The following is a 24,490-nucleotide window of genomic DNA, read 5'->3' as shown; positions in this document are numbered from 1 at the left end:
CTGGCGGTCCGCTTTCGCTTGCAGCTGGTTGGGCACAGCTGCTGCCGGTGGGAGGGGCCTAAGCTAAGGAGGCCGGGCGGCTGGCGCCCCCCGCGGCTGCGGTCGTTGTCGGGCCGTTGACAGAAGATCAAAGAGCAGGGCCCCCGCCCGGGACTGGCAGGAAGGCAGGCAGGCAGGCAAGAGAGAGGGGGAGCAGAGTCCGGCGGCAGGCCTCTGGCTGCAGGGAGGCCGGCAGCTGCGCGGGTCCCGGGCTCCAGAGGAGAGTCGGCCTGCGCCACTGTGCGCCAGCGGAACGCCCGCGCGTCGGTCCGCGCCTTTGGGGGTATCGCTTCTCGGCCTTTTGGCTAAGATCAAGTGTAGTATCTGTTCTTATCAGTTTAATATCTGATACGTCCCCCATCGGGGGACCACATATTAAACGGATTTTTGGAACAGGGAGCTGGATCAGGAGCTTGCTCCGTCCTCTCCACGCATCGGCCCGGTATTGCAGCGCCTCCGGGAACGGTGCACTACCTTCTCTCAGCGGTGAAAAGACAGACGTAGCTAGCAAGCAAGCGAGGTGGACCGGAGCTCCTTCCTCTCCGGTCTCGTCTCTCGTCCATCCGTGTGTCTCTGTGCCTCTGTGTCTCTCTCTCCCCCTCCCCGTTCCCGTGCTCCCTCCGTGCGCTTTCCCGCGCCTCGACTCTCTCGGCCAGCAGGCCGGCCCCCTTTTCGGCTCCCGTGCGTTTTCCCTCCAAAAAACTTAGTTTTTTCCTCCTTTTCCCTGGGAGGCAGGCGTGGCTGTGTGTGTGTGTGTGTGTGTGTGTGTGTGTGTGTGTGTGTGTGTGTGTGTGTGTGTCCCCGTCCTTGCAGGCGGGCCCCTTTCGACAGCCGGGCGTTTTCCCTCCAAAAAACTTAGTATATACACCTTTTCTTTCTTTTTTTTCCGCAGGCAGGCAGGCAGGCAGGCAGGCAGGCGTGTGTGTGTGCGCGCGCGTCCCCGTCCCTCCCGAGAGAGAGAGCTGCCCCTTGCCTCTGCCCGCAGGTGCTGGCGGTCCGCTTTCGCTTGCAGCTGGTTGGGCACAGCTGCTGCCGGTGGGAGGGGCCTAAGCTAAGGAGGCCGGGCGGCTGGCGCCCCCCGCGGCTGCGGTCGTTGTCGGGCCGTTGACAGAAGATCAAAGAGCAGGGCCCCCGCCCGGGACTGGCAGGAAGGCAGGCAGGCAGGCAAGAGAGAGGGGGAGCAGAGTCCGGCGGCAGGCCTCTGGCTGCAGGGAGGCCGGCAGCTGCGCGGGTCCCGGGCTCCAGAGGAGAGTCGGCCTGCGCCACTGTGCGCCAGCGGAACGCCCGCGCGTCGGTCCGCGCCTTTGGGGGTATCGCTTCTCGGCCTTTTGGCTAAGATCAAGTGTAGTATCTGTTCTTATCAGTTTAATATCTGATACGTCCCCCATCGGGGGACCACATATTAAACGGATTTTTGGAACAGGGAGCTGGATCAGGAGCTTGCTCCGTCCTCTCCACGCATCGGCCCGGTATTGCAGCGCCTCCGGGAACGGTGCACTACCTTCTCTCAGCGGTGAAAAGACAGACGTAGCTAGCAAGCAAGCGAGGTGGACCGGAGCTCCTTCCTCTCCGGTCTCGTCTCTCGTCCATCCGTGTGTCTCTGTGCCTCTGTGTCTCTCTCTCCCCCTCCCCGTTCCCGTGCTCCCTCCGTGCGCTTTCCCGCGCCTCGACTCTCTCGGCCAGCAGGCCGGCCCCCTTTTCGGCTCCCGTGCGTTTTCCCTCCAAAAAACTTAGTTTTTTCCTCCTTTTCCCTGGGAGGCAGGCGTGGCTGTGTGTGTGTGTGTGTGTGTGTGTGTGTGTGTGTGTGTGTGTGTGTGTGTGTGTGTGTGTCCCCGTCCTTGCAGGCGGGCCCCTTTCGACAGCCGGGCGTTTTCCCTCCAAAAAACTTAGTATATACACCTTTTCTTTCTTTTTTTTCCGCAGGCAGGCAGGCAGGCAGGCAGGCAGGCGTGTGTGTGTGCGCGCGCGTCCCCGTCCCTCCCGAGAGAGAGAGCTGCCCCTTGCCTCTGCCCGCAGGTGCTGGCGGTCCGCTTTCGCTTGCAGCTGGTTGGGCACAGCTGCTGCCGGTGGGAGGGGCCTAAGCTAAGGAGGCCGGGCGGCTGGCGCCCCCCGCGGCTGCGGTCGTTGTCGGGCCGTTGACAGAAGATCAAAGAGCAGGGCCCCCGCCCGGGACTGGCAGGAAGGCAGGCAGGCAGGCAAGAGAGAGGGGGAGCAGAGTCCGGCGGCAGGCCTCTGGCTGCAGGGAGGCCGGCAGCTGCGCGGGTCCCGGGCTCCAGAGCAGAGGAGAGTCGGCCTGCGCCACTGTGCGCCAGCGGAACGCCCGCGCGTCGGTCCGCGCCTTTGGGGGTATCGCTTCTCGGCCTTTTGGCTAAGATCAAGTGTAGTATCTGTTCTTATCAGTTTAATATCTGATACGTCCCCCATCGGGGGACCACATATTAAACGGATTTTTGGAACAGGGAGCTGGATCAGGAGCTTGCTCCGTCCTCTCCACGCATCGGCCCGGTATTGCAGCGCCTCCGGGAACGGTGCACTACCTTCTCTCAGCGGTGAAAAGACAGACGTAGCTAGCAAGCAAGCGAGGTGGACCGGAGCTCCTTCCTCTCCGGTCTCGTCTCTCGTCCATCCGTGTGTCTCTGTGCCTCTGTGTCTCTCTCTCCCCCTCCCCGTTCCCGTGCTCCCTCCGTGCGCTTTCCCGCGCCTCGACTCTCTCGGCCAGCAGGCCGGCCCCCTTTTCGGCTCCCGTGCGTTTTCCCTCCAAAAAACTTAGTTTTTTCCTCCTTTTCCCTGGGAGGCAGGCGTGGCTTGTGTGTGTGTGTGGGTGTGTGTGTGTGTGTGTGTGTGTGTGTGTGTGTGTGTGTTCCCCGTCCTTGCAGGCGGGCCCCTTTCGACAGCCGGGCGTTTTCCCTCCAAAAAACTTAGTATATACACCTTTTCTTTCTTTTTTTTCCGCAGGCAGGCAGGCAGGCAGGCAGGCAGGCGTGTGTGTGTGCGCGCGCGTCCCCGTCCCTCCCGAGAGAGAGAGCTGCCCCTTGCCTCTGCCCGCAGGTGCTGGCGGTCCGCTTTCGCTTGCAGCTGGTTGGGCACAGCTGCTGCCGGTGGGAGGGGCCTAAGCTAAGGAGGCCGGGCGGCTGGCGCCCCCCGCGGCTGCGGTCGTTGTCGGGCCGTTGACAGAAGATCAAAGAGCAGGGCCCCCGCCCGGGACTGGCAGGAAGGCAGGCAGGCAGGCAAGAGAGAGGGGGAGCAGAGTCCGGCGGCAGGCCTCTGGCTGCAGGGAGGCCGGCAGCTGCGCGGGTCCCGGGCTCCAGAGGAGAGTCGGCCTGCGCCACTGTGCGCCAGCGGAACGCCCGCGCGTCGGTCCGCGCCTTTGGGGGTATCGCTTCTCGGCCTTTTGGCTAAGATCAAGTGTAGTATCTGTTCTTATCAGTTTAATATCTGATACGTCCCCCATCGGGGGACCACATATTAAACGGATTTTTGGAACAGGGAGCTGGATCAGGAGCTTGCTCCGTCCTCTCCACGCATCGGCCCGGTATTGCAGCGCCTCCGGGAACGGTGCACTACCTTCTCTCAGCGGTGAAAAGACAGACGTAGCTAGCAAGCAAGCGAGGTGGACCGGAGCTCCTTCCTCTCCGGTCTCGTCTCTCGTCCATCCGTGTGTCTCTGTGCCTCTGTGTCTCTCTCTCCCCCTCCCCGTTCCCGTGCTCCCTCCGTGCGCTTTCCCGCGCCTCGACTCTCTCGGCCAGCAGGCCGGCCCCCTTTTCGGCTCCCGTGCGTTTTCCCTCCAAAAAACTTAGTTTTTTCCTCCTTTTCCCTGGGAGGCAGGCGTGGCTTGTGTGTGTGTGTGTGTGTGTGTGTGTGTGTGTGTGTGTGTGTGTGTGTGTGTGTGTCCCCGTCCTTGCAGGCGGGCCCCTTTCGACAGCCGGGCGTTTTCCCTCCAAAAAACTTAGTATATACACCTTTTCTTTCTTTTTTTTCCGCAGGCAGGCAGGCAGGCAGGCAGGCAGGCGTGTGTGTGTGCGCGCGCGTCCCCGTCCCTCCCGAGAGAGAGAGCTGCCCCTTGCCTCTGCCCGCAGGTGCTGGCGGTCCGCTTTCGCTTGCAGCTGGTTGGGCACAGCTGCTGCCGGTGGGAGGGGCCTAAGCTAAGGAGGCCGGGCGGCTGGCGCCCCCCGCGGCTGCGGTCGTTGTCGGGCCGTTGACAGAAGATCAAAGAGCAGGGCCCCCGCCCGGGACTGGCAGGAAGGCAGGCAGGCAGGCAAGAGAGAGGGGGAGCAGAGTCCGGCGGCAGGCCTCTGGCTGCAGGGAGGCCGGCAGCTGCGCGGGTCCCGGGCTCCAGAGGAGAGTCGGCCTGCGCCACTGTGCGCCAGCGGAACGCCCGCGCGTCGGTCCGCTTTGGGGGTATCGCTTCTCGGCCTTTTGGCTAAGATCAAGTGTAGTATCTGTTCTTATCAGTTTAATATCTGATACGTCCCCCATCGGGGGACCACATATTAAACGGATTTTTGGAACAGGGAGCTGGATCAGGAGCTTGCTCCGTCCTCTCCACGCATCGGCCCGGTATTGCAGCGCCTCCGGGAACGGTGCACTACCTTCTCTCAGCGGTGAAAAGACAGACGTAGCTAGCAAGCAAGCGAGGTGGACCGGAGCTCCTTCCTCTCCGGTCTCGTCTCTCGTCCATCCGTGTGTCTCTGTGCCTCTGTGTCTCTCTCTCCCCCTCCCCGTTCCCGTGCTCCCTCCGTGCGCTTTCCCGCGCCTCGACTCTCTCGGCCAGCAGGCCGGCCCCCTTTTCGGCTCCCGTGCGTTTTCCCTCCAAAAAACTTAGTTTTTTCCTCCTTTTCCCTGGGAGGCAGGCGTGGCTGTGTGTGTGTGTGTGTGTGTGTGTGTGTGTGTGTGTGTGTGTGTGTGTGTGTGTGTGTCCCCGTCCTTGCAGGCGGGCCCCTTTCGACAGCCGGGCGTTTTCCCTCCAAAAAACTTAGTATATACACCTTTTCTTTCTTTTTTTTCCGCAGGCAGGCAGGCAGGCAGGCAGGCAGGCGTGTGTGTGTGCGCGCGCGTCCCCGTCCCTCCCGAGAGAGAGAGCTGCCCCTTGCCTCTGCCCGCAGGTGCTGGCGGTCCGCTTTCGCTTGCAGCTGGTTGGGCACAGCTGCTGCCGGTGGGAGGGGCCTAAGCTAAGGAGGCCGGGCGGCTGGCGCCCCCCGCGGCTGCGGTCGTTGTCGGGCCGTTGACAGAAGATCAAAGAGCAGGGCCCCCGCCCGGGACTGGCAGGAAGGCAGGCAGGCAGGCAAGAGAGAGGGGGAGCAGAGTCCGGCGGCAGGCCTCTGGCTGCAGGGAGGCCGGCAGCTGCGCGGGTCCCGGGCTCCAGAGGAGAGTCGGCCTGCGCCACTGTGCGCCAGCGGAACGCCCGCGCGTCGGTCCGCGCCTTTGGGGGTATCGCTTCTCGGCCTTTTGGCTAAGATCAAGTGTAGTATCTGTTCTTATCAGTTTAATATCTGATACGTCCCCCATCGGGGGACCACATATTAAACGGATTTTTGGAACAGGGAGCTGGATCAGGAGCTTGCTCCGTCCTCTCCACGCATCGGCCCGGTATTGCAGCGCCTCCGGGAACGGTGCACTACCTTCTCTCAGCGGTGAAAAGACAGACGTAGCTAGCAAGCAAGCGAGGTGGACCGGAGCTCCTTCCTCTCCGGTCTCGTCTCTCGTCCATCCGTGTGTCTCTGTGCCTCTGTGTCTCTCTCTCCCCCTCCCCGTTCCCGTGCTCCCTCCGTGCGCTTTCCCGCGCCTCGACTCTCTCGGCCAGCAGGCCGGCCCCCTTTTCGGCTCCCGTGCGTTTTCCCTCCAAAAAACTTAGTTTTTTCCTCCTTTTCCCTGGGAGGCAGGCGTGGCTTGTGTGTGTGTGTGTGTGTGTGTGTGTGTGTGTGTGTGTGTGTGTGTGTGTGTCCCCGTCCTTGCAGGCGGGCCCCTTTCGACAGCCGGGCGTTTTCCCTCCAAAAAACTTAGTATATACACCTTTTCTTTCTTTTTTTTCCGCAGGCAGGCAGGCAGGCAGGCAGGCAGGCGTGTGTGTGTGCGCGCGTCCCCGTCCCTCCCGAGAGAGAGAGCTGCCCCTTGCCTCTGCCCGCAGGTGCTGGCGGTCCGCTTTCGCTTGCAGCTGGTTGGGCACAGCTGCTGCCGGTGGGAGGGGCCTAAGCTAAGGAGGCCGGGCGGCTGGCGCCCCCCGCGGCTGCGGTCGTTGTCGGGCCGTTGACAGAAGATCAAAGAGCAGGGCCCCCGCCCGGGACTGGCAGGAAGGCAGGCAGGCAGGCAAGAGAGAGGGGGAGCAGAGTCCGGCGGCAGGCCTCTGGCTGCAGGGAGGCCGGCAGCTGCGCGGGTCCCGGGCTCCAGAGGAGAGTCGGCCTGCGCCACTGTGCGCCAGCGGAACGCCCGCGCGTCGGTCCGCGCCTTTGGGGGTATCGCTTCTCGGCCTTTTGGCTAAGATCAAGTGTAGTATCTGTTCTTATCAGTTTAATATCTGATACGTCCCCCATCGGGGGACCACATATTAAACGGATTTTTGGAACAGGGAGCTGGATCAGGAGCTTGCTCCGTCCTCTCCACGCATCGGCCCGGTATTGCAGCGCCTCCGGGAACGGTGCACTACCTTCTCTCAGCGGTGAAAAGACAGACGTAGCTAGCAAGCAAGCGAGGTGGACCGGAGCTCCTTCCTCTCCGGTCTCGTCTCTCGTCCATCCGTGTGTCTCTGTGCCTCTGTGTCTCTCTCTCCCCCTCCCCGTTCCCGTGCTCCCTCCGTGCGCTTTCCCGCGCCTCGACTCTCTCGGCCAGCAGGCCGGCCCCCTTTTCGGCTCCCGTGCGTTTTCCCTCCAAAAAACTTAGTTTTTTCCTCCTTTTCCCTGGGAGGCAGGCGTGGCTTGTGTGTGTGTGTGTGTGTGTGTGTGTGTGTGTGTGTGTGTGTGTGTGTGTGTGTGTCCCCGTCCTTGCAGGCGGGCCCCTTTCGACAGCCGGGCGTTTTCCCTCCAAAAAACTTAGTATATACACCTTTTCTTTCTTTTTTTTCCGCAGGCAGGCAGGCAGGCAGGCAGGCAGGCGTGTGTGTGTGCGCGCGCGTCCCCGTCCCTCCCGAGAGAGAGAGCTGCCCCTTGCCTCTGCCCGCAGGTGCTGGCGGTCCGCTTTCGCTTGCAGCTGGTTGGGCACAGCTGCTGCCGGTGGGAGGGGCCTAAGCTAAGGAGGCCGGGCGGCTGGCGCCCCCCGCGGCTGCGGTCGTTGTCGGGCCGTTGACAGAAGATCAAAGAGCAGGGCCCCCGCCCGGGACTGGCAGGAAGGCAGGCAGGCAGGCAAGAGAGAGGGGGAGCAGAGTCCGGCGGCAGGCCTCTGGCTGCAGGGAGGCCGGCAGCTGCGCGGGTCCCGGGCTCCAGAGGAGAGTCGGCCTGCGCCACTGTGCGCCAGCGGAACGCCCGCGCGTCGGTCCGCGCCTTTGGGGGTATCGCTTCTCGGCCTTTTGGCTAAGATCAAGTGTAGTATCTGTTCTTATCAGTTTAATATCTGATACGTCCCCCATCGGGGGACCACATATTAAACGGATTTTTGGAACAGGGAGCTGGATCAGGAGCTTGCTCCGTCCTCTCCACGCATCGGCCCGGTATTGCAGCGCCTCCGGGAACGGTGCACTACCTTCTCTCAGCGGTGAAAAGACAGACGTAGCTAGCAAGCAAGCGAGGTGGACCGGAGCTCCTTCCTCTCCGGTCTCGTCTCTCGTCCATCCGTGTGTCTCTGTGCCTCTGTGTCTCTCTCTCCCCCTCCCCGTTCCCGTGCTCCCTCCGTGCGCTTTCCCGCGCCTCGACTCTCTCGGCCAGCAGGCCGGCCCCCTTTTCGGCTCCCGTGCGTTTTCCCTCCAAAAAACTTAGTTTTTTCCTCCTTTTCCCTGGGAGGCAGGCGTGGCTTGTGTGTGTGTGTGTGTGTGTGTGTGTGTGTGTGTGTGTGTGTGTGTGTGTGTGTGTGTCCCCGTCCTTGCAGGCGGGCCCCTTTCGACAGCCGGGCGTTTTCCCTCCAAAAAACTTAGTATATACACCTTTTCTTTCTTTTTTTTCCGCAGGCAGGCAGGCAGGCAGGCAGGCAGGCGTGTGTGTGTGCGCGCGCGTCCCCGTCCCTCCCGAGAGAGAGAGCTGCCCCTTGCCTCTGCCCGCAGGTGCTGGCGGTCCGCTTTCGCTTGCAGCTGGTTGGGCACAGCTGCTGCCGGTGGGAGGGGCCTAAGCTAAGGAGGCCGGGCGGCTGGCGCCCCCCGCGGCTGCGGTCGTTGTCGGGCCGTTGACAGAAGATCAAAGAGCAGGGCCCCCGCCCGGGACTGGCAGGAAGGCAGGCAGGCAGGCAAGAGAGAGGGGGAGCAGAGTCCGGCGGCAGGCCTCTGGCTGCAGGGAGGCCGGCAGCTGCGCGGGTCCCGGGCTCCAGAGGAGAGTCGGCCTGCGCCACTGTGCGCCAGCGGAACGCCCGCGCGTCGGTCCGCGCCTTTGGGGGTATCGCTTCTCGGCCTTTTGGCTAAGATCAAGTGTAGTATCTGTTCTTATCAGTTTAATATCTGATACGTCCCCCATCGGGGGACCACATATTAAACGGATTTTTGGAACAGGGAGCTGGATCAGGAGCTTGCTCCGTCCTCTCCACGCATCGGCCCGGTATTGCAGCGCCTCCGGGAACGGTGCACTACCTTCTCTCAGCGGTGAAAAGACAGACGTAGCTAGCAAGCAAGCGAGGTGGACCGGAGCTCCTTCCTCTCCGGTCTCGTCTCTCGTCCATCCGTGTGTCTCTGTGCCTCTGTGTCTCTCTCTCCCCCTCCCCGTTCCCGTGCTCCCTCCGTGCGCTTTCCCGCGCCTCGACTCTCTCGGCCAGCAGGCCGGCCCCCTTTTCGGCTCCCGTGCGTTTTCCCTCCAAAAAACTTAGTTTTTTCCTCCTTTTCCCTGGGAGGCAGGCGTGGCTTGTGTGTGTGTGTGTGTGTGTGTGTGTGTGTGTGTGTGTGTGTGTGTGTGTGTGTCCCCGTCCTTGCAGGCGGGCCCCTTTCGACAGCCGGGCGTTTTCCCTCCAAAAAACTTAGTATATACACCTTTTCTTTCTTTTTTTTCCGCAGGCAGGCAGGCAGGCAGGCAGGCAGGCGTGTGTGTGTGCGCGCGCGTCCCCGTCCCTCCCGAGAGAGAGAGCTGCCCCTTGCCTCTGCCCGCAGGTGCTGGCGGTCCGCTTTCGCTTGCAGCTGGTTGGGCACAGCTGCTGCCGGTGGGAGGGGCCTAAGCTAAGGAGGCCGGGCGGCTGGCGCCCCCCGCGGCTGCGGTCGTTGTCGGGCCGTTGACAGAAGATCAAAGAGCAGGGCCCCCGCCCGGGACTGGCAGGAAGGCAGGCAGGCAGGCAAGAGAGAGGGGGAGCAGAGTCCGGCGGCAGGCCTCTGGCTGCAGGGAGGCCGGCAGCTGCGCGGGTCCCGGGCTCCAGAGGAGAGTCGGCCTGCGCCACTGTGCGCCAGCGGAACGCCCGCGCGTCGGTCCGCGCCTTTGGGGGTATCGCTTCTCGGCCTTTTGGCTAAGATCAAGTGTAGTATCTGTTCTTATCAGTTTAATATCTGATACGTCCCCCATCGGGGGACCACATATTAAACGGATTTTTGGAACAGGGAGCTGGATCAGGAGCTTGCTCCGTCCTCTCCACGCATCGGCCCGGTATTGCAGCGCCTCCGGGAACGGTGCACTACCTTCTCTCAGCGGTGAAAAGACAGACGTAGCTAGCAAGCAAGCGAGGTGGACCGGAGCTCCTTCCTCTCCGGTCTCGTCTCTCGTCCATCCGTGTGTCTCTGTGCCTCTGTGTCTCTCTCTCCCCCTCCCCGTTCCCGTGCTCCCTCCGTGCGCTTTCCCGCGCCTCGACTCTCTCGGCCAGCAGGCCGGCCCCCTTTTCGGCTCCCGTGCGTTTTCCCTCCAAAAAACTTAGTTTTTTCCTCCTTTTCCCTGGGAGGCAGGCGTGGCTTGTGTGTGTGTGTGTGTGTGTGTGTGTGTGTGTGTGTGTGTGTGTGTGTGTGTGTGTGTCCCCGTCCTTGCAGGCGGGCCCCTTTCGACAGCCGGGCGTTTTCCCTCCAAAAAACTTAGTATATACACCTTTTCTTTCTTTTTTTTCCGCAGGCAGGCAGGCAGGCAGGCAGGCAGGCGTGTGTGTGTGCGCGCGCGTCCCCGTCCCTCCCGAGAGAGAGAGCTGCCCCTTGCCTCTGCCCGCAGGTGCTGGCGGTCCGCTTTCGCTTGCAGCTGGTTGGGCACAGCTGCTGCCGGTGGGAGGGGCCTAAGCTAAGGAGGCCGGGCGGCTGGCGCCCCCCGCGGCTGCGGTCGTTGTCGGGCCGTTGACAGAAGATCAAAGAGCAGGGCCCCCGCCCGGGACTGGCAGGAAGGCAGGCAGGCAGGCAAGAGAGAGGGGGAGCAGAGTCCGGCGGCAGGCCTCTGGCTGCAGGGAGGCCGGCAGCTGCGCGGGTCCCGGGCTCCAGAGGAGAGTCGGCCTGCGCCACTGTGCGCCAGCGGAACGCCCGCGCGTCGGTCCGCGCCTTTGGGGGTATCGCTTCTCGGCCTTTTGGCTAAGATCAAGTGTAGTATCTGTTCTTATCAGTTTAATATCTGATACGTCCCCCATCGGGGGACCACATATTAAACGGATTTTTGGAACAGGGAGCTGGATCAGGAGCTTGCTCCGTCCTCTCCACGCATCGGCCCGGTATTGCAGCGCCTCCGGGAACGGTGCACTACCTTCTCTCAGCGGTGAAAAGACAGACGTAGCTAGCAAGCAAGCGAGGTGGACCGGAGCTCCTTCCTCTCCGGTCTCGTCTCTCGTCCATCCGTGTGTCTCTGTGCCTCTGTGTCTCTCTCTCCCCCTCCCCGTTCCCGTGCTCCCTCCGTGCGCTTTCCCGCGCCTCGACTCTCTCGGCCAGCAGGCCGGCCCCCTTTTCGGCTCCCGTGCGTTTTCCCTCCAAAAAACTTAGTTTTTTCCTCCTTTTCCCTGGGAGGCAGGCGTGGCTTGTGTGTGTGTGTGTGTGTGTGTGTGTGTGTGTGTGTGTGTGTGTGTGTGTGTGTCCCCGTCCTTGCAGGCGGGCCCCTTTCGACAGCCGGGCGTTTTCCCTCCAAAAAACTTAGTATATACACCTTTTCTTTCTTTTTTTTCCGCAGGCAGGCAGGCAGGCAGGCAGGCAGGCGTGTGTGTGTGCGCGCGCGTCCCCGTCCCTCCCGAGAGAGAGAGCTGCCCCTTGCCTCTGCCCGCAGGTGCTGGCGGTCCGCTTTCGCTTGCAGCTGGTTGGGCACAGCTGCTGCCGGTGGGAGGGGCCTAAGCTAAGGAGGCCGGGCGGCTGGCGCCCCCCGCGGCTGCGGTCGTTGTCGGGCCGTTGACAGAAGATCAAAGAGCAGGGCCCCCGCCCGGGACTGGCAGGAAGGCAGGCAGGCAGGCAAGAGAGAGGGGGAGCAGAGTCCGGCGGCAGGCCTCTGGCTGCAGGGAGGCCGGCAGCTGCGCGGGTCCCGGGCTCCAGAGGAGAGTCGGCCTGCGCCACTGTGCGCCAGCGGAACGCCCGCGCGTCGGTCCGCGCCTTTGGGGGTATCGCTTCTCGGCCTTTTGGCTAAGATCAAGTGTAGTATCTGTTCTTATCAGTTTAATATCTGATACGTCCCCCATCGGGGGACCACATATTAAACGGATTTTTGGAACAGGGAGCTGGATCAGGAGCTTGCTCCGTCCTCTCCACGCATCGGCCCGGTATTGCAGCGCCTCCGGGAACGGTGCACTACCTTCTCTCAGCGGTGAAAAGACAGACGTAGCTAGCAAGCAAGCGAGGTGGACCGGAGCTCCTTCCTCTCCGGTCTCGTCTCTCGTCCATCCGTGTGTCTCTGTGCCTCTGTGTCTCTCTCTCCCCCTCCCCGTTCCCGTGCTCCCTCCGTGCGCTTTCCCGCGCCTCGACTCTCTCGGCCAGCAGGCCGGCCCCCTTTTCGGCTCCCGTGCGTTTTCCCTCCAAAAAACTTAGTTTTTTCCTCCTTTTCCCTGGGAGGCAGGCGTGGCTTGTGTGTGTGTGTGTGTGTGTGTGTGTGTGTGTGTGTGTGTGTGTGTGTGTGTGTGTCCCCGTCCTTGCAGGCGGGCCCCTTTCGACAGCCGGGCGTTTTCCCTCCAAAAAACTTAGTATATACACCTTTTCTTTCTTTTTTTTCCGCAGGCAGGCAGGCAGGCAGGCAGGCAGGCGTGTGTGTGTGCGCGCGCGTCCCCGTCCCTCCCGAGAGAGAGAGCTGCCCCTTGCCTCTGCCCGCAGGTGCTGGCGGTCCGCTTTCGCTTGCAGCTGGTTGGGCACAGCTGCTGCCGGTGGGAGGGGCCTAAGCTAAGGAGGCCGGGCGGCTGGCGCCCCCCGCGGCTGCGGTCGTTGTCGGGCCGTTGACAGAAGATCAAAGAGCAGGGCCCCCGCCCGGGACTGGCAGGAAGGCAGGCAGGCAGGCAAGAGAGAGGGGGAGCAGAGTCCGGCGGCAGGCCTCTGGCTGCAGGGAGGCCGGCAGCTGCGCGGGTCCCGGGCTCCAGAGGAGAGTCGGCCTGCGCCACTGTGCGCCAGCGGAACGCCCGCGCGTCGGTCCGCGCCTTTGGGGGTATCGCTTCTCGGCCTTTTGGCTAAGATCAAGTGTAGTATCTGTTCTTATCAGTTTAATATCTGATACGTCCCCCATCGGGGGACCACATATTAAACGGATTTTTGGAACAGGGAGCTGGATCAGGAGCTTGCTCCGTCCTCTCCACGCATCGGCCCGGTATTGCAGCGCCTCCGGGAACGGTGCACTACCTTCTCTCAGCGGTGAAAAGACAGACGTAGCTAGCAAGCAAGCGAGGTGGACCGGAGCTCCTTCCTCTCCGGTCTCGTCTCTCGTCCATCCGTGTGTCTCTGTGCCTCTGTGTCTCTCTCTCCCCCTCCCCGTTCCCGTGCTCCCTCCGTGCGCTTTCCCGCGCCTCGACTCTCTCGGCCAGCAGGCCGGCCCCCTTTTCGGCTCCCGTGCGTTTTCCCTCCAAAAAACTTAGTTTTTTCCTCCTTTTCCCTGGGAGGCAGGCGTGGCTTGTGTGTGTGTGTGTGTGTGTGTGTGTGTGTGTGTGTGTGTGTGTGTGTGTGTGTGTCCCCGTCCTTGCAGGCGGGCCCCTTTCGACAGCCGGGCGTTTTCCCTCCAAAAAACTTAGTATATACACCTTTTCTTTCTTTTTTTTCCGCAGGCAGGCAGGCAGGCAGGCAGGCAGGCGTGTGTGTGTGCGCGCGCGTCCCCGTCCCTCCCGAGAGAGAGAGCTGCCCCTTGCCTCTGCCCGCAGGTGCTGGCGGTCCGCTTTCGCTTGCAGCTGGTTGGGCACAGCTGCTGCCGGTGGGAGGGGCCTAAGCTAAGGAGGCCGGGCGGCTGGCGCCCCCCGCGGCTGCGGTCGTTGTCGGGCCGTTGACAGAAGATCAAAGAGCAGGGCCCCCGCCCGGGACTGGCAGGAAGGCAGGCAGGCAGGCAAGAGAGAGGGGGAGCAGAGTCCGGCGGCAGGCCTCTGGCTGCAGGGAGGCCGGCAGCTGCGCGGGTCCCGGGCTCCAGAGGAGAGTCGGCCTGCGCCACTGTGCGCCAGCGGAACGCCCGCGCGTCGGTCCGCGCCTTTGGGGGTATCGCTTCTCGGCCTTTTGGCTAAGATCAAGTGTAGTATCTGTTCTTATCAGTTTAATATCTGATACGTCCCCCATCGGGGGACCACATATTAAACGGATTTTTGGAACAGGGAGCTGGATCAGGAGCTTGCTCCGTCCTCTCCACGCATCGGCCCGGTATTGCAGCGCCTCCGGGAACGGTGCACTACCTTCTCTCAGCGGTGAAAAGACAGACGTAGCTAGCAAGCAAGCGAGGTGGACCGGAGCTCCTTCCTCTCCGGTCTCGTCTCTCGTCCATCCGTGTGTCTCTGTGCCTCTGTGTCTCTCTCTCCCCCTCCCCGTTCCCGTGCTCCCTCCGTGCGCTTTCCCGCGCCTCGACTCTCTCGGCCAGCAGGCCGGCCCCCTTTTCGGCTCCCGTGCGTTTTCCCTCCAAAAAACTTAGTTTTTTCCTCCTTTTCCCTGGGAGGCAGGCGTGGCTTGTGTGTGTGTGTGTGTGTGTGTGTGTGTGTGTGTGTGTGTGTGTGTGTGTGTGTGTGTCCCCGTCCTTGCAGGCGGGCCCCTTTCGACAGCCGGGCGTTTTCCCTCCAAAAAACTTAGTATATACACCTTTTCTTTCTTTTTTTTCCGCAGGCAGGCAGGCAGGCAGGCAGGCAGGCGTGTGTGTGTGCGCGCGTCCCCGTCCCTCCCGAGAGAGAGAGCTGCCCCTTGCCTCTGCCCGCAGGTGCTGGCGGTCCGCTTTCGCTTGCAGCTGGTTGGGCACAGCTGCTGCCGGTGGGAGGGGCCTAAGCTAAGGAGGCCGGGCGGCTGGCGCCCCCCGCGGCTGCGGTCGTTGTCGGGCCGTTGACAGAAGATCAAAGAGCAGGGCCCCCGCCCGGGACTGGCAGGAAGGCAGGCAGGCAGGCAAGAGAGAGGGGGAGCAGAGTCCGGCGGCAGGCCTCTGGCTGCAGGGAGGCCGGCAGCTGCGCGGGTCCCGGGCTCCAGAGGAGAGTCGGCCTGCGCCACTGTGCGCCAGCGGAACGCCCGCGCGTCGGTCCGCGCCTTTGGGGGTATCGCTTCTCGGCCTTTTGGCTAAGATCAAGTGTAGTATCTGTTCTTATCAGTTTAATATCTGATACGTCCCCCATCGGGGGACCACATATTAAACGGATTTTTGGAACAGGGAGCTGGATCAGGAGCTTGCTCCGTCCTCTCCACGCATCGGCCCGGTATTGCAGCGCCTCCGGGAACGGTGCACTACCTTCTCTCAGCGGTGAAAAGACAGACGTAGCTAGCAAGCAAGCGAGGTGGACCGGAGCTCCTTCCTCTCCGGTCTCGTCTCTCGTCCATCCGTGTGTCTCTGTGCCTCTGTGTCTCTCTCTCCCCCTCCCCGTTCCCGTGCTCCCTCCGTGCGCTTTCCCGCGCCTCGACTCTCTCGGCCAGCAGGCCGGCCCCCTTTTCGGCTCCCGTGCGTTTTCCCTCCAAAAAACTTAGTTTTTTCCTCCTTTTCCCTGGGAGGCAGGCGTGGCTTGTGTGTGTGTGTGTGTGTGTGTGTGTGTGTGTGTGTGTGTGTGTGTGTGTGTGTGTCCCCGTCCTTGCAGGCGGGCCCCTTTCGACAGCCGGGCGTTTTCCCTCCAAAAAACTTAGTATATACACCTTTTCTTTCTTTTTTTTCCGCAGGCAGGCAGGCAGGCAGGCAGGCAGGCGTGTGTGTGTGCGCGCGCGTCCCCGTCCCTCCCGAGAGAGAGAGCTGCCCCTTGCCTCTGCCCGCAGGTGCTGGCGGTCCGCTTTCGCTTGCAGCTGGTTGGGCACAGCTGCTGCCGGTGGGAGGGGCCTAAGCTAAGGAGGCCGGGCGGCTGGCGCCCCCCGCGGCTGCGGTCGTTGTCGGGCCGTTGACAGAAGATCAAAGAGCAGGGCCCCCGCCCGGGACTGGCAGGAAGGCAGGCAGGCAGGCAAGAGAGAGGGGGAGCAGAGTCCGGCGGCAGGCCTCTGGCTGCAGGGAGGCCGGCAGCTGCGCGGGTCCCGGGCTCCAGAGGAGAGTCGGCCTGCGCCACTGTGCGCCAGCGGAACGCCCGCGCGTCGGTCCGCGCCTTTGGGGGTATCGCTTCTCGGCCTTTTGGCTAAGATCAAGTGTAGTATCTGTTCTTATCAGTTTAATATCTGATACGTCCCCCATCGGGGGACCACATATTAAACGGATTTTTGGAACAGGGAGCTGGATCAGGAGCTTGCTCCGTCCTCTCCACGCATCGGCCCGGTATTGCAGCGCCTCCGGGAACGGTGCACTACCTTCTCTCAGCGGTGAAAAGACAGACGTAGCTAGCAAGCAAGCGAGGTGGACCGGAGCTCCTTCCTCTCCGGTCTCGTCTCTCGTCCATCCGTGTGTCTCTGTGCCTCTGTGTCTCTCTCTCCCCCTCCCCGTTCCCGTGCTCCCTCCGTGCGCTTTCCCGCGCCTCGACTCTCTCGGCCAGCAGGCCGGCCCCCTTTTCGGCTCCCGTGCGTTTTCCCTCCAAAAAACTTAGTTTTTTCCTCCTTTTCCCTGGGAGGCAGGCGTGGCTTGTGTGTGTGTGTGTGTGTGTGTGTGTGTGTGTGTGTGTGTGTGTGTGTGTGTGTGTGTCCCCGTCCTTGCAGGCGGGCCCCTTTCGACAGCCGGGCGTTTTCCCTCCAAAAAACTTAGTATATACACCTTTTCTTTCTTTTTTTTCCGCAGGCAGGCAGGCAGGCAGGCAGGCAGGCGTGTGTGTGTGCGCGCGCGTCCCCGTCCCTCCCGAGAGAGAGAGCTGCCCCTTGCCTCTGCCCGCAGGTGCTGGCGGTCCGCTTTCGCTTGCAGCTGGTTGGGCACAGCTGCTGCCGGTGGGAGGGGCCTAAGCTAAGGAGGCCGGGCGGCTGGCGCCCCCCGCGGCTGCGGTCGTTGTCGGGCCGTTGACAGAAGATCAAAGAGCAGGGCCCCCGCCCGGGACTGGCAGGAAGGCAGGCAGGCAGGCAAGAGAGAGGGGGAGCAGAGTCCGGCGGCAGGCCTCTGGCTGCAGGGAGGCCGGCAGCTGCGCGGGTCCCGGGCTCCAGAGGAGAGTCGGCCTGCGCCACTGTGCGCCAGCGGAACGCCCGCGCGTCGGTCCGCGCCTTTGGGGGTATCGCTTCTCGGCCTTTTGGCTAAGATCAAGTGTAGTATCTGTTCTTATCAGTTTAATATCTGATACGTCCCCCATCGGGGGACCACATATTAAACGGATTTTTGGAACAGGGAGCTGGATCAGGAGCTTGCTCCGTCCTCTCCACGCATCGGCCCGGTATTGCAGCGCCTCCGGGAACGGTGCACTACCTTCTCTCAGCGGTGAAAAGACAGACGTAGCTAGCAAGCAAGCGAGGTGGACCGGAGCTCCTTCCTCTCCGGTCTCGTCTCTCGTCCATCCGTGTGTCTCTGTGCCTCTGTGTCTCTCTCTCCCCCTCCCCGTTCCCGTGCTCCCTCCGTGCGCTTTCCCGCGCCTCGACTCTCTCGGCCAGCAGGCCGGCCCCCTTTTCGGCTCCCGTGCGTTTTCCCTCCAAAAAACTTAGTTTTTTCCTCCTTTTCCCTGGGAGGCAGGCGTGGCTTGTGTGTGTGTGTGTGTGTGTGTGTGTGTGTGTGTGTGTGTGTGTGTGTGTGTGTGTGTCCCCGTCCTTGCAGGCGGGCCCCTTTCGACAGCCGGGCGTTTTCCCTCCAAAAAACTTAGTATATACACCTTTTCTTTCTTTTTTTTCCGCAGGCAGGCAGGCAGGCAGGCAGGCAGGCGTGTGTGTGTGCGCGCGCGTCCCCGTCCCTCCCGAGAGAGAGAGCTGCCCCTTGCCTCTGCCCGCAGGTGCTGGCGGTCCGCTTTCGCTTGCAGCTGGTTGGGCACAGCTGCTGCCGGTGGGAGGGGCCTAAGCTAAGGAGGCCGGGCGGCTGGCGCCCCCCGCGGCTGCGGTCGTTGTCGGGCCGTTGACAGAAGATCAAAGAGCAGGGCCCCCGCCCGGGACTGGCAGGAAGGCAGGCAGGCAGGCAAGAGAGAGGGGGAGCAGAGTCCGGCGGCAGGCCTCTGGCTGCAGGGAGGCCGGCAGCTGCGCGGGTCCCGGGCTCCAGAGGAGAGTCGGCCTGCGCCACTGTGCGCCAGCGGAACGCCCGCGCGTCGGTCCGCGCCTTTGGGGGTATCGCTTCTCGGCCTTTTGGCTAAGATCAAGTGTAGTATCTGTTCTTATCAGTTTAATATCTGATACGTCCCCCATCGGGGGACCACATATTAAACGGATTTTTGGAACAGGGAGCTGGATCAGGAGCTTGCTCCGTCCTCTCCACGCATCGGCCCGGTATTGCAGCGCCTCCGGGAACGGTGCACTACCTTCTCTCAGCGGTGAAAAGACAGACGTAGCTAGCAAGCAAGCGAGGTGGACCGGAGCTCCTTCCTCTCCGGTCTCGTCTCTCGTCCATCCGTGTGTCTCTGTGCCTCTGTGTCTCTCTCTCCCCCTCCCCGTTCCCGTGCTCCCTCCGTGCGCTTTCCCGCGCCTCGACTCTCTCGGCCAGCAGGCCGGCCCCCTTTTCGGCTCCCGTGCGTTTTCCCTCCAAAAAACTTAGTTTTTTCCTCCTTTTCCCTGGGAGGCAGGCGTGGCTTGTGTGTGTGTGTGTGTGTGTGTGTGTGTGTGTGTGTGTGTGTGTGTGTGTGTGTGTGTGTCCCCGTCCTTGCAGGCGGGCCCCTTTCGACAGCCGGGCGTTTTCCCTCCAAAAAACTTAGTATATACACCTTTTCTTTCTTTTTTTTCCGCAGGCAGGCAGGCAGGCAGGCAGGCAGGCGTGTGTGTGTGCGCGCGCGTCCCCGTCCCTCCCGAGAGAGAGAGCTGCCCCTTGCCTCTGCCCGCAGGTGCTGGCGGTCCGCTTTCGCTTGCAGCTGGTTGGGCACAGCTGCTGCCGGTGGGAGGGGCCTAAGCTAAGGAGGCCGGGCGGCTGGCGCCCCCCGCGGCTGCGGTCGTTGTCGGGCCGTTGACAGAAGATCAAAGAGCAGGGCCCCCGCCCGGGACTGGCAGGAAGGCAGGCAGGCAGGCAAGAGAGAGGGGGAGCAGAGTCCGGCGGCAGGCCTCTGGCTGCAGGGAGGCCGGCAGCTGCGCGGGTCCCGGGCTCCAGAGGAGAGTCGGCCTGCGCCACTGTGCGCCAGCGGAACGCCCGCGCGTCGGTCCGCGCCTTTGGGGGTATCGCTTCTCGGCCTTTTGGCTAAGATCAAGTGTAGTATCTGTTCTTATCAGTTTAATATCTGATACGTCCCCCATCGGGGGACCACATATTAAACGGATTTTTGGAACAGGGAGCTGGATCAGGAGCTTGCTCCGTCCTCTCCACGCATCGGCCCGGTATTGCAGCGCCTCCGGGAACGGTGCACTACCTTCTCTCAGCGGTGAAAAGACAGACGTAGCTAGCAAGCAAGCGAGGTGGACCGGAGCTCCTTCCTCTCCGGTCTCGTCTCTCGTCCATCCGTGTGTCTCTGTGCCTCTGTGTCTCTCTCTCCCCCTCCCCGTTCCCGTGCTCCCTCCGTGCGCTTTCCCGCGCCTCGACTCTCTCGGCCAGCAGGCCGGCCCCCTTTTCGGCTCCCGTGCGTTTTCCCTCCAAAAAACTTAGTTTTTTCCTCCTTTTCCCTGGGAGGCAGGCGTGGCTTGTGTGTGTGTGTGTGTGTGTGTGTGTGTGTGTGTGTGTGTGTGTGTGTGTGTGTGTCCCCGTCCTTGCAGGCGGGCCCCTTTCGACAGCCGGGCGTTTTCCCTCCAAAAAACTTAGTATATACACCTTTTCTTTCTTTTTTTTCCGCAGGCAGGCAGGCAGGCAGGCAGGCAGGCGTGTGTGTGTGCGCGCGCGTCCCCGTCCCTCCCGAGAGAGAGAGCTGCCCCTTGCCTCTGCCCGCAGGTGCTGGCGGTCCGCTTTCGCTTGCAGCTGGTTGGGCACAGCTGCTGCCGGTGGGAGGGGCCTAAGCTAAGGAGGCCGGGCGGCTGGCGCCCCCCGCGGCTGCGGTCGTTGTCGGGCCGTTGACAGAAGATCAAAGAGCAGGGCCCCCGCCCGGGACTGGCAGGAAGGCAGGCAGGCAGGCAAGAGAGAGGGGGAGCAGAGTCCGGCGGCAGGCCTCTGGCTGCAGGGAGGCCGGCAGCTGCGCGGGTCCCGGGCTCCAGAGGAGAGTCGGCCTGCGCCACTGTGCGCCAGCGGAACGCCCGCGCGTCGGTCCGCGCCTTTGGGGGTATCGCTTCTCGGCCTTTTGGCTAAGATCAAGTGTAGTATCTGTTCTTATCAGTTTAATATCTGATACGTCCCCCATCGGGGGACCACATATTAAACGGATTTTTGGAACAGGGAGCTGGATCAGGAGCTTGCTCCGTCCTCTCCACGCATCGGCCCGGTATTGCAGCGCCTCCGGGAACGGTGCACTACCTTCTCTCAGCGGTGAAAAGACAGACGTAGCTAGCAAGCAAGCGAGGTGGACCGGAGCTCCTTCCTCTCCGGTCTCGTCTCTCGTCCATCCGTGTGTCTCTGTGCCTCTGTGTCTCTCTCTCCCCCTCCCCGTTCCCGTGCTCCCTCCGTGCGCTTTCCCGCGCCTCGACTCTCTCGGCCAGCAGGCCGGCCCCCTTTTCGGCTCCCGTGCGTTTTCCCTCCAAAAAACTTAGTTTTTTCCTCCTTTTCCCTGGGAGGCAGGCGTGGCTTGTGTGTGTGTGTGTGTGTGTGTGTGTGTGTGTGTGTGTGTGTGTGTGTGTGTGTGTGTGTCCCCGTCCTTGCAGGCGGGCCCCTTTCGACAGCCGGGCGTTTTCCCTCCAAAAAACTTAGTATATACACCTTTTCTTTCTTTTTTTTCCGCAGGCAGGCAGGCAGGCAGGCAGGCAGGCGTGTGTGTGTGCGCGCGCGTCCCCGTCCCTCCCGAGAGAGAGAGCTGCCCCTTGCCTCTGCCCGCAGGTGCTGGCGGTCCGCTTTCGCTTGCAGCTGGTTGGGCACAGCTGCTGCCGGTGGGAGGGGCCTAAGCTAAGGAGGCCGGGCGGCTGGCGCCCCCCGCGGCTGCGGTCGTTGTCGGGCCGTTGACAGAAGATCAAAGAGCAGGGCCCCCGCCCGGGACTGGCAGGAAGGCAGGCAGGCAGGCAAGAGAGAGGGGGAGCAGAGTCCGGCGGCAGGCCTCTGGCTGCAGGGAGGCCGGCAGCTGCGCGGGTCCCGGGCTCCAGAGGAGAGTCGGCCTGCGCCACTGTGCGCCAGCGGAACGCCCGCGCGTCGGTCCGCGCCTTTGGGGGTATCGCTTCTCGGCCTTTTGGCTAAGATCAAGTGTAGTATCTGTTCTTATCAGTTTAATATCTGATACGTCCCCCATCGGGGGACCACATATTAAACGGATTTTTGGAACAGGGAGCTGGATCAGGAGCTTGCTCCGTCCTCTCCACGCATCGGCCCGGTATTGCAGCGCCTCCGGGAACGGTGCACTACCTTCTCTCAGCGGTGAAAAGACAGACGTAGCTAGCAAGCAAGCGAGGTGGACCGGAGCTCCTTCCTCTCCGGTCTCGTCTCTCGTCCATCCGTGTGTCTCTGTGCCTCTGTGTCTCTCTCTCCCCCTCCCCGTTCCCGTGCTCCCTCCGTGCGCTTTCCCGCGCCTCGACTCTCTCGGCCAGCAGGCCGGCCCCCTTTTCGGCTCCCGTGCGTTTTCCCTCCAAAAAACTTAGTTTTTTCCTCCTTTTCCCTGGGAGGCAGGCGTGGCTTGTGTGTGTGTGTGTGTGTGTGTGTGTGTGTGTGTGTGTGTGTGTGTGTGTGTGTGTGTCCCCGTCCTTGCAGGCGGGCCCCTTTCGACAGCCGGGCGTTTTCCCTCCAAAAAACTTAGTATATACACCTTTTCTTTCTTTTTTTTCCGCAGGCAGGCAGGCAGGCAGGCAGGCAGGCGTGTGTGTGTGCGCGCGCGTCCCCGTCCCTCCCGAGAGAGAGAGCTGCCCCTTGCCTCTGCCCGCAGGTGCTGGCGGTCCGCTTTCGCTTGCAGCTGGTTGGGCACAGCTGCTGCCGGTGGGAGGGGCCTAAGCTAAGGAGGCCGGGCGGCTGGCGCCCCCCGCGGCTGCGGTCGTTGTCGGGCCGTTGACAGAAGATCAAAGAGCAGGGCCCCCGCCCGGGACTGGCAGGAAGGCAGGCAGGCAGGCAAGAGAGAGGGGGAGCAGAGTCCGGCGGCAGGCCTCTGGCTGCAGGGAGGCCGGCAGCTGCGCGGGTCCCGGGCTCCAGAGGAGAGTCGGCCTGCGCCACTGTGCGCCAGCGGAACGCCCGCGCGTCGGTCCGCGCCTTTGGGGGTATCGCTTCTCGGCCTTTTGGCTAAGATCAAGTGTAGTATCTGTTCTTATCAGTTTAATATCTGATACGTCCCCCATCGGGGGACCACATATTAAACGGATTTTTGGAACAGGGAGCTGGATCAGGAGCTTGCTCCGTCCTCTCCACGCATCGGCCCGGTATTGCAGCGCCTCCGGGAACGGTGCACTACCTTCTCTCAGCGGTGAAAAGACAGACGTAGCTAGCAAGCAAGCGAGGTGGACCGGAGCTCCTTCCTCTCCGGTCTCGTCTCTCGTCCATCCGTGTGTCTCTGTGCCTCTGTGTCTCTCTCTCCCCCTCCCCGTTCCCGTGCTCCCTCCGTGCGCTTTCCCGCGCCTCGACTCTCTCGGCCAGCAGGCCGGCCCCCTTTTCGGCTCCCGTGCGTTTTCCCTCCAAAAAACTTAGTTTTTTCCTCCTTTTCCCTGGGAGGCAGGCGTGGCTTGTGTGTGTGTGTGTGTGTGTGTGTGTGTGTGTGTGTGTGTGTGTGTGTGTGTGTGTCCCCGTCCTTGCAGGCGGGCCCCTTTCGACAGCCGGGCGTTTTCCCTCCAAAAAACTTAGTATATACACCTTTTCTTTCTTTTTTTTCCGCAGGCAGGCAGGCAGGCAGGCAGGCAGGCGTGTGTGTGTGCGCGCGCGTCCCCGTCCCTCCCGAGAGAGAGAGCTGCCCCTTGCCTCTGCCCGCAGGTGCTGGCGGTCCGCTTTCGCTTGCAGCTGGTTGGGCACAGCTGCTGCCGGTGGGAGGGGCCTAAGCTAAGGAGGCCGGGCGGCTGGCGCCCCCCGCGGCTGCGGTCGTTGTCGGGCCGTTGACAGAAGATCAAAGAGCAGGGCCCCCGCCCGGGACTGGCAGGAAGGCAGGCAGGCAGGCAAGAGAGAGGGGGAGCAGAGTCCGGCGGCAGGCCTCTGGCTGCAGGGAGGCCGGCAGCTGCGCGGGTCCCGGGCTCCAGAGGAGAGTCGGCCTGCGCCACTGTGCGCCAGCGGAACGCCCGCGCGTCGGTCCGCGCCTTTGGGGGTATCGCTTCTCGGCCTTTTGGCTAAGATCAAGTGTAGTATCTGTTCTTATCAGTTTAATATCTGATACGTCCCCCATCGGGGGACCACATATTAAACGGATTTTTGGAACAGGGAGCTGGATCAGGAGCTTGCTCCGTCCTCTCCACGCATCGGCCCGGTATTGCAGCGCCTCCGGGAACGGTGCACTACCTTCTCTCAGCGGTGAAAAGACAGACGTAGCTAGCAAGCAAGCGAGGTGGACCGGAGCTCCTTCCTCTCCGGTCTCGTCTCTCGTCCATCCGTGTGTCTCTGTGCCTCTGTGTCTCTCTCTCCCCCTCCCCGTTCCCGTGCTCCCTCCGTGCGCTTTCCCGCGCCTCGACTCTCTCGGCCAGCAGGCCGGCCCCCTTTTCGGCTCCCGTGCGTTTTCCCTCCAAAAAACTTAGTTTTTTCCTCCTTTTCCCTGGGAGGCAGGCGTGGCTTGTGTGTGTGTGTGTGTGTGTGTGTGTGTGTGTGTGTGTGTGTGTGTGTGTGTGTCCCCGTCCTTGCAGGCGGGCCCCTTTCGACAGCCGGGCGTTTTCCCTCCAAAAAACTTAGTATATACACCTTTTCTTTCTTTTTTTTCCGCAGGCAGGCAGGCAGGCAGGCAGGCAGGCGTGTGTGTGTGCGCGCGCGTCCCCGTCCCTCCCGAGAGAGAGAGCTGCCCCTTGCCTCTGCCCGCAGGTGCTGGCGGTCCGCTTTCGCTTGCAGCTGGTTGGGCACAGCTGCTGCCGGTGGGAGGGGCCTAAGCTAAGGAGGCCGGGCGGCTGGCGCCCCCCGCGGCTGCGGTCGTTGTCGGGCCGTTGACAGAAGATCAAAGAGCAGGGCCCCCGCCCGGGACTGGCAGGAAGGCAGGCAGGCAGGCAAGAGAGAGGGGGAGCAGAGTCCGGCGGCAGGCCTCTGGCTGCAGGGAGGCCGGCAGCTGCGCGGGTCCCGGGCTCCAGAGGAGAGTCGGCCTGCGCCACTGTGCGCCAGCGGAACGCCCGCGCGTCGGTCCGCGCCTTTGGGGGTATCGCTTCTCGGCCTTTTGGCTAAGATCAAGTGTAGTATCTGTTCTTATCAGTTTAATATCTGATACGTCCCCCATCGGGGGACCACATATTAAACGGATTTTTGGAACAGGGAGCTGGATCAGGAGCTTGCTCCGTCCTCTCCACGCATCGGCCCGGTATTGCAGCGCCTCCGGGAACGGTGCACTACCTTCTCTCAGCGGTGAAAAGACAGACGTAGCTAGCAAGCAAGCGAGGTGGACCGGAGCTCCTTCCTCTCCGGTCTCGTCTCTCGTCCATCCGTGTGTCTCTGTGCCTCTGTGTCTCTCTCTCCCCCTCCCCGTTCCCGTGCTCCCTCCGTGCGCTTTCCCGCGCCTCGACTCTCTCGGCCAGCAGGCCGGCCCCCTTTTCGGCTCCCGTGCGTTTTCCCTCCAAAAAACTTAGTTTTTTCCTCCTTTTCCCTGGGAGGCAGGCGTGGCTTGTGTGTGTGTGTGTGTGTGTGTGTGTGTGTGTGTGTGTGTGTGTGTGTGTGTG

At 62.5% G+C, this 24,490-nt stretch overlaps 24 non-coding genes across 24 annotated transcripts; all 24 read left to right on the top strand.

Moving 5' to 3' along the window:
• The first annotated feature begins 324 nt into the window (after positions 1-324).
• LOC148808108 (U2 spliceosomal RNA) lies at positions 325-515 on the top strand. Its single transcript, XR_016088409.1, has one exon. It is a non-coding gene; the product is annotated as a U2 spliceosomal RNA (small nuclear RNA).
• An 836-nt stretch (positions 516-1,351) lies between these two features.
• On the top strand, positions 1,352-1,542 carry LOC148808107 (U2 spliceosomal RNA). The gene has a single exon (XR_016088408.1). It is a non-coding gene; the product is annotated as a U2 spliceosomal RNA (small nuclear RNA).
• An 845-nt stretch (positions 1,543-2,387) lies between these two features.
• On the top strand, positions 2,388-2,578 carry LOC148808106 (U2 spliceosomal RNA). Its single transcript, XR_016088407.1, has one exon. It is a non-coding gene; the product is annotated as a U2 spliceosomal RNA (small nuclear RNA).
• Positions 2,579-3,414: 836 nt separating this feature from the next.
• LOC148808105 (U2 spliceosomal RNA) lies at positions 3,415-3,605 on the top strand. Its single transcript, XR_016088406.1, has one exon. It is a non-coding gene; the product is annotated as a U2 spliceosomal RNA (small nuclear RNA).
• An 834-nt stretch (positions 3,606-4,439) lies between these two features.
• Positions 4,440-4,630, top strand: LOC148808104 (U2 spliceosomal RNA). The gene has a single exon (XR_016088405.1). It is a non-coding gene; the product is annotated as a U2 spliceosomal RNA (small nuclear RNA).
• An 838-nt stretch (positions 4,631-5,468) lies between these two features.
• On the top strand, positions 5,469-5,659 carry LOC148808103 (U2 spliceosomal RNA). Its single transcript, XR_016088404.1, has one exon. It is a non-coding gene; the product is annotated as a U2 spliceosomal RNA (small nuclear RNA).
• An 831-nt stretch (positions 5,660-6,490) lies between these two features.
• LOC148808102 (U2 spliceosomal RNA) lies at positions 6,491-6,681 on the top strand. Its single transcript, XR_016088403.1, has one exon. It is a non-coding gene; the product is annotated as a U2 spliceosomal RNA (small nuclear RNA).
• Positions 6,682-7,518: 837 nt separating this feature from the next.
• On the top strand, positions 7,519-7,709 carry LOC148808101 (U2 spliceosomal RNA). The gene has a single exon (XR_016088402.1). It is a non-coding gene; the product is annotated as a U2 spliceosomal RNA (small nuclear RNA).
• Positions 7,710-8,548: 839 nt separating this feature from the next.
• Positions 8,549-8,739, top strand: LOC148808100 (U2 spliceosomal RNA). The gene has a single exon (XR_016088401.1). It is a non-coding gene; the product is annotated as a U2 spliceosomal RNA (small nuclear RNA).
• Positions 8,740-9,574: 835 nt separating this feature from the next.
• On the top strand, positions 9,575-9,765 carry LOC148808099 (U2 spliceosomal RNA). The gene has a single exon (XR_016088399.1). It is a non-coding gene; the product is annotated as a U2 spliceosomal RNA (small nuclear RNA).
• Positions 9,766-10,604: 839 nt separating this feature from the next.
• LOC148808098 (U2 spliceosomal RNA) lies at positions 10,605-10,795 on the top strand. The gene has a single exon (XR_016088398.1). It is a non-coding gene; the product is annotated as a U2 spliceosomal RNA (small nuclear RNA).
• Positions 10,796-11,630: 835 nt separating this feature from the next.
• LOC148808097 (U2 spliceosomal RNA) lies at positions 11,631-11,821 on the top strand. Its single transcript, XR_016088397.1, has one exon. It is a non-coding gene; the product is annotated as a U2 spliceosomal RNA (small nuclear RNA).
• Positions 11,822-12,658: 837 nt separating this feature from the next.
• Positions 12,659-12,849, top strand: LOC148808096 (U2 spliceosomal RNA). Its single transcript, XR_016088396.1, has one exon. It is a non-coding gene; the product is annotated as a U2 spliceosomal RNA (small nuclear RNA).
• An 837-nt stretch (positions 12,850-13,686) lies between these two features.
• On the top strand, positions 13,687-13,877 carry LOC148808095 (U2 spliceosomal RNA). The gene has a single exon (XR_016088395.1). It is a non-coding gene; the product is annotated as a U2 spliceosomal RNA (small nuclear RNA).
• Positions 13,878-14,714: 837 nt separating this feature from the next.
• Positions 14,715-14,905, top strand: LOC148808094 (U2 spliceosomal RNA). The gene has a single exon (XR_016088394.1). It is a non-coding gene; the product is annotated as a U2 spliceosomal RNA (small nuclear RNA).
• An 837-nt stretch (positions 14,906-15,742) lies between these two features.
• Positions 15,743-15,933, top strand: LOC148808093 (U2 spliceosomal RNA). Its single transcript, XR_016088393.1, has one exon. It is a non-coding gene; the product is annotated as a U2 spliceosomal RNA (small nuclear RNA).
• Positions 15,934-16,772: 839 nt separating this feature from the next.
• Positions 16,773-16,963, top strand: LOC148808092 (U2 spliceosomal RNA). The gene has a single exon (XR_016088392.1). It is a non-coding gene; the product is annotated as a U2 spliceosomal RNA (small nuclear RNA).
• An 839-nt stretch (positions 16,964-17,802) lies between these two features.
• LOC148808091 (U2 spliceosomal RNA) lies at positions 17,803-17,993 on the top strand. The gene has a single exon (XR_016088391.1). It is a non-coding gene; the product is annotated as a U2 spliceosomal RNA (small nuclear RNA).
• Positions 17,994-18,834: 841 nt separating this feature from the next.
• On the top strand, positions 18,835-19,025 carry LOC148808090 (U2 spliceosomal RNA). Its single transcript, XR_016088390.1, has one exon. It is a non-coding gene; the product is annotated as a U2 spliceosomal RNA (small nuclear RNA).
• Positions 19,026-19,862: 837 nt separating this feature from the next.
• Positions 19,863-20,053, top strand: LOC148808089 (U2 spliceosomal RNA). Its single transcript, XR_016088418.1, has one exon. It is a non-coding gene; the product is annotated as a U2 spliceosomal RNA (small nuclear RNA).
• An 841-nt stretch (positions 20,054-20,894) lies between these two features.
• On the top strand, positions 20,895-21,085 carry LOC148808088 (U2 spliceosomal RNA). Its single transcript, XR_016088417.1, has one exon. It is a non-coding gene; the product is annotated as a U2 spliceosomal RNA (small nuclear RNA).
• An 839-nt stretch (positions 21,086-21,924) lies between these two features.
• On the top strand, positions 21,925-22,115 carry LOC148808087 (U2 spliceosomal RNA). Its single transcript, XR_016088411.1, has one exon. It is a non-coding gene; the product is annotated as a U2 spliceosomal RNA (small nuclear RNA).
• Positions 22,116-22,952: 837 nt separating this feature from the next.
• LOC148808086 (U2 spliceosomal RNA) lies at positions 22,953-23,143 on the top strand. The gene has a single exon (XR_016088400.1). It is a non-coding gene; the product is annotated as a U2 spliceosomal RNA (small nuclear RNA).
• Positions 23,144-23,978: 835 nt separating this feature from the next.
• Positions 23,979-24,169, top strand: LOC148808085 (U2 spliceosomal RNA). The gene has a single exon (XR_016088389.1). It is a non-coding gene; the product is annotated as a U2 spliceosomal RNA (small nuclear RNA).
• Positions 24,170-24,490: the final 321 nt, after the last annotated feature.

Source organism: Atractosteus spatula, unplaced genomic scaffold (assembly GCF_055471065.1).
Source record: "Atractosteus spatula isolate fAtrSpa1 unplaced genomic scaffold, fAtrSpa1.hap1 Scaffold_248, whole genome shotgun sequence".
Classification (NCBI taxonomy): Eukaryota; Metazoa; Chordata; class Actinopteri; order Semionotiformes; family Lepisosteidae; genus Atractosteus; species Atractosteus spatula.
Note: the sequence above shows the minus strand (reverse complement) of the source record. Positions and strands in the feature narration are given on the sequence as shown.